The following is an 8,810-nucleotide window of genomic DNA, read 5'->3' on the forward strand; positions in this document are numbered from 1 at the left end:
TATTTTTCCATCATTCACTTGAGTATGTAATACTTCATGTGACACTAATAATTGATATTATGTGTTGATGATTGGAAGAAATAATCAACTGATTACAAACGAATGGTATTTCGTGTTGAAGATATAACAAGTGTTGTTATAGTCTTTTATTTAAACAATAGATGTATTGTACCTATCCTTATAGGGACATGTAACAGTTGTAATTTATGAATAAATCTAGATTTACTTATCGTTTAATGGATGTTTACATTCATGTTCTGAAACGATGTATTCTGTGTTACAGAATATTTTCTCATAATGTTATTTATGAAGTAAATCTATAATCTTTCATTAAATTAATAGTTCTAATCATAACACTTATATAATCAAATGATATTTGATTGGAACTTATCTATGTCATAATCATCATGACAATATATATAAGAAATACATATACCAACTTCAAAAGGATGGAATTTTTTAAGGCAAATGAGCTTGATTCATTTGATATATGTGAATCCTATTTATATGGGAAGATGATTCACAAGTGTCTTTATCTATTAGTAGTTAAAGAACTAAAGGCTTGACAAAGAGTTATACATAAGTGATGTATGTAATCTTTTTCAATCCATGAATAGATTTGGTGATAGACGTGTATTCAATTTCACTGACAACTTTTATTCGTTATTGTTGAAACATTTGATTTGCTCAAATTGTATCATACTGAAGATTGAAATACGACTTAATGAGACCATCATTAACCTTTCGTTGTGATAAAGAAAATGAGTTTTGTAAACAAAGTCTTCTTGGAACATCTTAGGAGTTGTGGAATTGATTCACAACTCATTCCGACAAAGACACTCACTTATCATTAGTATGTTTCTTGTAGCACAGGATCACCTGGTCACTTGAATCTATCTTTTGATATTTGAGGTAGCCTTCGAATTCTCTAGTGGGATAGGGTCACCTGGCTACTGGTTTAATGTCGATAGTACAAGTTTTTGAAGAGGATAAGGATAGACCTTTTAGTCTATTATATGATGTTTTAAGAGAGCTAATTACTTTATAAAATTTTGGAATTATGCTCACTGTAACAAATATATATATTAAATATATATTTCCAACCAAACAAGTGGATTAGATACTTATATTAGACTAAGGATGAAATGGTTTATCCTTATCTAAAAGGTATGGAGTCATTGAGCTCATGTTAGACAATAAGCTTAACCACTCTAGTATCTACTAATTGCATTTATGTAGAATATCCTAAATGATTGTTTAGGATGAAGTTTCTACTAATCCCACTAACTATCAGTCCATAAGAAAGGTGATTAGAAAGTGCTTTTTCTAAGTGGGAGCTATATGGAACTTTAGGAGCTTAATAACCATAAACTAAATGCATCATAGTTTGAAACTAGCAAGTTTTCAACTGTTGTTGAATTTGCTCAATGGTTGATCAGAAACTAATAAAACACATAGAGATGCATTCATGTATGATTATCAAGTATGAGCTTGATTAATCTTCCTCGATATAGTTTGACTATAAAGAGTAAGTGATTTTTCAAGGGAGAAAACATACATGATTGAAAATCTTATCAGATTTAAGCTAACATCTCAAAGTTAGAATCTTATTTCTTATAAGTTAATTACATGGTGTGATTTGATTATGAACCTAGATGACTCTTGTGTTTTTCTACAAAGCTAGTGGGAGTGCAGTAACATTCCTAATGTCATATGTAGTCGACATATTAATTCATGGAATAAGGATCTATATAGATAGATCATGGCAACTTAAACCTACTAGAAAAACAGCCTTTTACGACACGCAATGCGTGACATAAAACGCTCAGACGACGCGCAAATGCGTGTCAAGGAAGGCCCTGCCATAACGAGAGACGACAAGCTTTTGCGCGTCGTCTATTTACGACGCGCATTTACGACGCGTATTTATGACAGGCATTTACGACGCGCAGTTACGACACACAACGCGTATCAAGGAAGGCCCTGTCATAAAAGAAGACGACACACATTTGCGTGTCGTAACCTTACGACGCGCGTTTAAGACACCCATTGGGTATCATTAAAGCTCTTGTTATAAATGAAGATGACACATATTTGCATGTCATAATTTTAAATGTTTTATATATATATATATATATATATATATATATATATATATATATATTTGATAGAATTACTAATTTTCAAATTAAACAACAGATTGAAATTATCATAATACAAAATAAAATACCATACATAAGAACGATAATTCATTTCAAAAAAATATCACATGTCAAACAAGTTACCTAACATTACATGTCAAACAACACTACATGTCAACACTAATAACACTTAAAAACATGCTTTTTCTTGCATTTGGAGCACCCACTATTCCAATATCAGCAATCAACTTTAGGTCCAATTCCAACCATCTGTAAAAGAACAACATTAGAAGATCAACATTTGCTTCTCCACTTAACCTCTTTAAAAATAATGACCATTTTATCCTTACACACCCAACAAACAATATTCATCAACTATAACAATTGAAAAAACAAAAAGATCAATGTTGGCTTTTTATTAGTGGTCCCACCAATAATTTCCAATTTGTGACCTGAAATAGATCAAAAATATAATTAAAAAAAAACAAGTAACAACAAAAATATAAGAAAACATTGGAAAGGATTTTGGTATTTAGTCTTACAGACCTTGACCACGCTGGTATAAACTTGAAAACTCTGTTAATGAATGATCTACAGAAAAAAAATTTGATTTTTTTTAATGATAATAATGAATTTACAAACAATAGTAAATTAGAAAAAATAATCAATAAGTTTTAGTAGTTTAAACCAACTTAATGTCACATTATAGATTAAGGCTATAACCTAACTACAGTTAAAAGCATGAGGTATAAAGTGGAAACAAGGAAGAGGGAATACAATACGATAAGCACATACTGATAAAAGCAACTACGAACTTGGTCACATCCATGATGAATTGATATAAGTAGGAAAAAAAGCATCAGCAAACTGAATCAAGCAACTGAGGGCATACATGTCTTTTTGCACAGAGATGAATGTGCACTGCAGCTTATGGTATAAAATATCAATGTTATTTGGTCAAAGAAAAAAAACATTCATCTCGTTTGCATTATTTAACACATCATTGTATCGTGTCACTCTCTCCTCATGTTACATACACCTATTTTATTATGCTTTTATGGGAAAATTCATTCATATCCTTCTAAACTTTAAATATTACGTCAATGTCCTTATAAATTTAAAAATTACATATACATCATTCTAAAACTATAATATTTACATCTATATCCAAATATATATTTTAATTAAAATTAAACTAATATAATATTAAAAAACTTGTCTAAAATTAAAAATTATATATGATGTTACTAAAATAACCTTTCTAAATAAAACCGGTCTTCCATTTGCTCCACCCTAGCCCTATTGATACCCTATTCATAACATCAAAGTTTAGATATAGAATGGGATAAATCAGTATGTTTATCAACAAAAAAAATATAGCAAAATACTGTAAATCGGAAGTGGAAGTTGGGATTTGAGCAGTTGAAATAAGCACACACCGTGTATTTAAGATTGGAGAAGGGTCTCTCAACCTCGCGCAAAACAAATGGTCGTCCATTGATATAAACACCTGTTCCAAGAAAGAGTTTTGCCACTGTTATTCAGGACATCGAAACCTAAAGTTATTGCCATAAACAAGTGGAAGCATGAAAAAAAATCATTTGCCAATTCTAAAAAGTTATTGTCATAAAGAAAGGGAATAAGTTATTGCCAATCATCTGGACAATCCATCAGTAAACAAGAGAGATTTAGGGTTGTAGTGGTTGACTGCGAGAGGGATTTAGGGTTTCCTTCGGTTACCCCTGCACATCTTCGTAAATCTTCATATGGTGGAGGATAGAGATGAGAGAAAACCTGGTGGAGAAGGAGAGACGAGAAGGTGGATGTGTCGATTAGGGGTTGTTCAACTGGTAGCTTCGATTGACGGTTGATGATTCGTAGTTGTTGATCGATGCTACAATCGAAAGGAGTTGCAGTCGCCGAACCATTTAGTGCGAGGATCGATTTGGAAGAAATCTCAAACCCTTAACCTTAAACATGATGTGAAGCGATTGATCCATAATCTTCTTCGTCTCTGTCAATTCCTTGGGCTCACATAATTGGACGATGGTGGTAAATGAAGCGTTCTTCGAGAAGGAAGGTGCATCGCCGCAGTCTGAGGCTAGAAGAGGCAACGAGGATTGGAGGCGGTGGATTTGGGTGAGGGCCTAAGGGATGGAGACGAGGTAGAAGAAGGCGGGGGTTTAAAAAATTTGGGGATTTCATTTTCCCTAAGGAGACGCGCGTTTTAAAAAAAAATATAAAACGACATTCACAGAGGACACGCATTTTAAATAAAGTGCCCTCCGTGTTTTTTATTTTTTTACATGAGACACTAATTTAAGGGCACGCAATAATGCGTGACCTAATTCCTTAAATTTTTTGAAGAGATGACACTTTATTAATGTCACTCTCTTTTGCGTAACATAAATCAATGAGTGTCGTGGTTTGCGCGTCGTAAAAGGTTCTTTTTCTTGTAGTGAAATTGCATTAATTGTCAAGGATCTTAAAGGAGCTTAAGATAAAGGACTCTGAGAGAGTTATCTTGTCAAATACCACATGACATAATTTTGAGAAAAATGCTAGTGCAAATGTTTTTGAACTAGATAATATGATTGTATTTCGTATGCTGATGCAATTGGATTAATCATATATTTCATGATTATGCATAAAGGCGAAATAAGTCGTATGCTTAGAGCATGTCGAATGATACCAGTATAATCCGAGAACAAGTCATTGTGTGACTTATAGTAATATTCTAAAGTACTTGCGAGAACTAGAGAAATATTCCTATTCTACAAAGTATTTGAAAGAAAGCTATGTTTAAAGTTGTTGCACATGTGCTAAATTTTCAAATAGATTGAGATGACTCTCAGTTACAATCGGGCGTGCCCTCATTATGAATGAAGAGATAGTTACATGGATAGTGGTTCCATGTAGATTTCAATTACAGTTACACATCAAAGTTAGAGTACCTTGTGGTTTGGAGAACCACGTACAAATATGCTTAATGTATAGTTCCTTATGACTATGAGTAATCCCATTACACTAGTATTGGTATCTAAGTCATATTCAAGCATCTAATTCGTTCTCAATAGTTTTTCTTTATATATGAGTTATATATAAAACTGAAAATGATTGTATTCGTAAAGTTTATACAAATCAAGTTTGTCAAATCTACTTAACAAAGCTGCTTCATTAGCTAAAGCATGAAAGTCAAGCTGGTGCTATAAAGCATTGTTGATACAAGTAGATGTATTTGATTGAAATTTAGTATTTGGATATTGGAACAATAAAGCAACATATATTGTAATGAATGATATATTGGATATGAGTCTTTCATTAAATACTTGTTGTGTTCTATATTAGCATGTTTAAAGCCTTGAATAACCAGCTAAATGTCCATAGTCATTCATAGTTGTGGTAGGATCTATGAGGTAAGACTAATATGAGTGGATTGTTGGATTCTCATGGAGATGAAAATGGCAAAGAGCTGCTACCAACTTCATAGGTACTTGGTTAGGAGAATATGTATTGGACTAGACCCGCATCAAAATCACTTTATGGATTGTAGTCAAGAGTGATGTTTTGATCAAGGTTGTATCTTTTAATCTTAGACCTGAGATACATATTTGGGACTTGAAGTGTAGGGATTGTTGTGCTTAGACATGGTTTAACGTTGTTTTGTAAAATTGGGTTTAACATGAACTACATTGATAGGCGTATGTAGTCAAGATGATCTTTGTATTCTTAGACCTGAGATACATATTTGGGACTTGAAGTGTAGGAATTGTTGTGCTTAAACATGGTTTAACTTTGTTTCGTAAAAGGCAATCATAAGGGCCATCGTTGGGTGTGACATGAACTACATTGATAGGCGTATGTAGTCGAGATGGGATTTGTCCCTCTTATTCGTTGAGAGCATGACATCTAAGGCCTTAGTTAAAGTTGAACAGTATATGAGATTGATCACATTCCATATCTCTGTTGGATAAGGTGTCTAAGTCCATAACCATATTTGGTATGTACTCGACGCGAAAGTAGCATGGTCCATTTGGGTTGCATTTCACCAGAACAATTTGTAAGGATGGACTTTTGAGAAGAGGTTATATATGATTTATTAATATATTATAAGTTCTAATATATTAATATGAAATCCTATTATTTTATTAGTATTGATCAAGAATTAATTTTGAATTAATTTAGTAATCAAAAGAGACTAATTAAATGTAAGGGGATTGATTTGGTAAATCAATCATTCTTATGGTGTGGGCTTATGGTTATTTAGGATGAGCTAAACCAATACGATAGTCCATGGATAGTCCATGGAGGTTTAACCCATGGATCCTAAGTAAGATGAAAAGTCATGCACATTAGGGTTTACATGGATGTAACCCTAATCCTAGCCACACTATATAAGAAGACCCTAGGCTACTAAGATCAGCACCTAGTGATCTTTGGAAGAGCATAGTCGATTTTGTGTGCAAGTTATCCTCTCTCAAGTCCTCCATTGTTGGTGGTGTTGTGTGAAGCATTTGAGGCATCACATTTGGGGTGCTAGGCTCTTAAAGGTCCAAGATATCAAGCAACAAGATAAGGTATGTCATCTAACTAGTTTTGTTATACAAGTACCCATGTTTTTGTATGCTAGTTAGTATAATGCTTTGGAAAATCAAATTGCATGTATAATTATAGAAAACATAGATCCAAAGCATTTAGGGTTGTATGTGCACCTTAAGGTTGTTAGAGTGCTCAAAACCCATCAGTGGTATCAGAGCCTAGGATTGTTTTCTGTTATAGTTGATGTTTGTTGGTTTTTAAAGTTGAAAAAATTGAATTTCTGCCTTCTGACTGGTGAACTCGCCGAGTCCACTGGATGACTCGACGAGTCCACTCAGAAAATGACCAACTCGACGAGTCCAGTTCATGCACTCGCCGAGTTGGTGCTCCTGTGTGCAGATTTTCGAGTTTTGGCCAGAAATTGGATTAGGATCATTACCCGAAACTGTTTTTTGAACCATGAAACTTGTTTTTTGATATGGTAATGATCATGCTTGTCCAATTAAAAGATAATTGTCATAATTTCAAGATTTGTATTAGTTTATATGATTAGGCTAATTTCTTGAAGATTGTTGATATAAATTATCTTGTTCTTATGAGTTTAATTAGATCATGTATGAATTTTTGATTATTGTGTTAATTAAAATAATGATGTAAATGTTTTTAATGGACTGCATAACTTGTCCTCAAGTTATGGAAAACCAAAAGTCTTTTCTTTAAAAAGTCATTAAACTCATAAGTTATGGAAATGAAAAGTTTTGAAAAGTTTTAAAACTTGCCCTCAAGTTTTGGAATTTGTAAAGTCATACTTTTGAATACTTTAGTTCCAAACCTTAGAATTTTAAAAGTTTAAAATTCAACCCTTATACTATTATAATATTAAAAGTTTAATAATTATATATATGTATAAGACAAGTCAGTCTTATCGTTAGTAGGCCTCATTCACGAAGCCGATCTATAAGGGGGTATAAGGTTACTGCCTATAAAATGGTGGTTTAATGGGTGTCCACTCTCACCCACCGCTTCCTTGACTGGTGGAGGGTCGTTAGCCGAACGGGTAGGATAAGACATTAATTATCGTTAAAAGTATAATGAAAATTATAAAGTAACTAAATGTTTTATTAAATTCCCAATCTTAGTTACTTTAGGAAAAGTGTGAAATTGATGCTAATCCATGAAATTGCACTTTGCACCTTACCAAGTCGTTAATGGAGCATGTGTGGTTAACTGGCACATTAACTTGGACTAGTAAGGGTGGCAAAGGGTAGCTTGATGTTTATCATAGATCGATGGAGCACGTGTGGTTAACCGGCATATTGATTAGGTGATAAATGACATCGAGTGTACCAAGCACATTTGCATGGTTATTCACACCTTGTTTGTGATCCTCGGTATTCCACTCACAAACTTGAAGGGCATAATCGATATTTAAACATGTCATTGAAAACTTCAATTAATCTCAAAGGAATCTAGGAATTTCAATCCAATTAAAACTTAATAATCAATTTCGTTTTTATAGTGGAAATTGGTAAATCGTCATTTACCTACCTTCAAATATTTTGCATTTGGATTACGACATCCCTCTTCCAAATTGTAAAATATTGTGTTGGGTCCTAGCCTTAATATTTCATTTTGGGTGTTATATTAAGGACTCTTATCTAATTTAAACTTTGTCTTTCTTTTTCAGATGTCTTCCAACACTGCTTCTGGCTCAAACCCTACTGACTCCTTCTCTCTCATGAACTTGTGTGGGAGAGTCATCTTTGATGGTTCAAACTTCAATGACTGTATTAGGAACATCAGGATGGTCACTCTTTATGAGGACAAGGAATATGTCCTCGAAAAGGAGCTCAAGGAAATTGATGAGTCTTCTGCTACTCCTGAGGAGATCGTTGAGTTTAGGACTCATGAGAAGGATGCCACCAAGGTGTCTTGTATCATGTTGGCCACCATGACAGCTGAACTCCAAAAGTCCTATGAGGACTTCTACCCTTTTGAGATGCACCAAGACCTGATGGAAAGATACCATCAGAGTGCTCGTCAAGAGAGGTATGAAATCATCGCCTCCATGATAACAACTAAGATGAAGGATGGGGAACCCATCACGGCCCACTTGCAGAAAATGCAAAG

This window comes from Lactuca virosa, chromosome 5 (assembly GCF_052849685.1).
Source record: "Lactuca virosa cultivar CGN04683 chromosome 5, Lactuca_virosa_CGN04683_v6, whole genome shotgun sequence".
NCBI lineage: Eukaryota > Viridiplantae > Streptophyta > Magnoliopsida > Asterales > Asteraceae > Lactuca > Lactuca virosa.